This window comes from Mastomys coucha, unplaced genomic scaffold, assembly GCF_008632895.1.
Source record: "Mastomys coucha isolate ucsf_1 unplaced genomic scaffold, UCSF_Mcou_1 pScaffold5, whole genome shotgun sequence".
Lineage (NCBI taxonomy): Eukaryota > Metazoa > Chordata > Mammalia > Rodentia > Muridae > Mastomys > Mastomys coucha.
The window spans coordinates 108,355,185-108,357,004 of record NW_022196911.1 but is presented as its reverse complement, the minus strand read 5'-3'; positions in this window follow the sequence as shown (position 1 = coordinate 108,357,004).

Sequence of the window (1,820 nt, the reverse complement as noted above, 5' to 3'; positions counted from 1 at the left end):
TGTCTGTGTTTCAGATCTTAGAAATTTGTCCTTTTAACAAAGTTAGCATTAGTGTGTCCCATGGACCACACTTAGAGAACTCTATGTCTCTATCCATTGCATCTGCAGCAGAGCTGACGTTCTCTGACGACATGATGACAGAGGTTTGTGAAGAGCGGGTGTGAGGGCAGGAGTATTTTTGTGTGCACTTAGGTCTTCTTAAGTTCAAGCGCAGAACCATCAGTCTCCCTTCCTCAGTGTAGCCTTGGGCGCCTGATTGCCTGCTTCTAATCAACTGCTCATAGGCTGTTACTGTGCTGGAGTGTGTCCTCACAGAGATTCTGGGGCATCCAGGGGTCCAAAGGTCAAAGCTCTGCTTTCCTGAAGTCATCTTTACTCTGTGTAATCTTTGGTTCTCCTCCAAGCACACCTCTCTTGATCTACATCACCATCAATGCTATATGAGCACAGCCACTGGTTCCTCCGATCACTGGGACGCTCTGCAGCAGTGGTTCTCAACCTTCCTAGTGCTGTGACCCTTTAATCCAGGGCCTCTGGTCATAGTGACCCCCAATCATAAAATTATTTCCATTGCTACTTTGTAACTGTAATTTCTCTACTGTTAAGAATCATAATGTAAATATGTGGTATACAGGATATCTGATATGAGACTCCTTGGAAAAAGTCATTCGACACCCTCGAAGAGCTTGAGACTCACATGCTGGGAAAAGGTCATTCGACACCCTCGAAGGGCTTGAGACTCACAGGCCGAGAACCATTGCTCTGAGACAACTAAGCGGTGGGGTGATTAGGACACTTTGCAGCATTTTGAGGCAGCAGCAGAGGTTTCACTTTGTGGGTCAACACAAGTGAGTTTAATTGGGACAAAGGTGATGTGGTAAAAATAACTCCAAACCCACGCACGTACCCATGGTACACCGCCATACTCGTAAGTTGTGAGTGAGCAAAGTCGATCAGAACTGAGAAGCTCTCTGGGATGTTTTAATCCCATCTTGGCAGTTTCTTTTTGGCTCCGGGCTCTCACAACTGCCCATGTATGCGCACCTCACTTTGCCTTTAGATTCATTATCTTTGCATTACCCATTACCGCTCTTACTGAATTTAGCTCTCCAATCCTTCCGCTTCTTTTTTCAGAACTACTTTAAATATCTGAGTCCACCTCAACCCCCCAAGCTGTCTTTCTTTCCAAAGCCCTGCCTCCCTTCTAGACCCCCAGTACTCTTTGCTGACTTTGCAACTTCCCTGGTAGGTCTGCTGTAGACTGAAGGGCAAGTTTGGGTGGTATTTCCTCTGTGGGGTTCCCCAGCCATCCCAGAAGGGGCAGACAGCTTTCTGGCTCCTGTCTGTCGATTCCTGATCAGAAGGCCCTGTTCTGCTATGAGTGTCTAAAAGCCACCTTTGCTCAAAAAGGATAATAAAAACGTTCAGTCAGACATTGAGGCAGCTTTCCAAACTGCTGGCTGCCAATTCCCTAGTTAAGAGAAGCCTGGCTCCAAGCCATGCAAATTAACCCTTTTCCCTCTGGGTTTTAACAGAGGTGTTACTACTGTGGTGCCTGAAATGAAGGTAAGGAAAGGGAGGGGTTTGACCATGAAAGAGACTGGAACTTCTCTAGGCCTCATCATTATACAGATGTTGCAATTTTTCTTTCACATTTGAAAAATTTGTGCTTCACTAAGTAAGATGTTGTGAAGGGAGGCGGTCAATATGTTTCAAAGAACAACATTGCAGGCTGAAAGTCATCTCTCCCTGGTTTTTTAACAACCACGAAAGGAACGCTATGTTTTGGTGTGTGTGTGTGTGTGTGTGTGTGTGTGTGT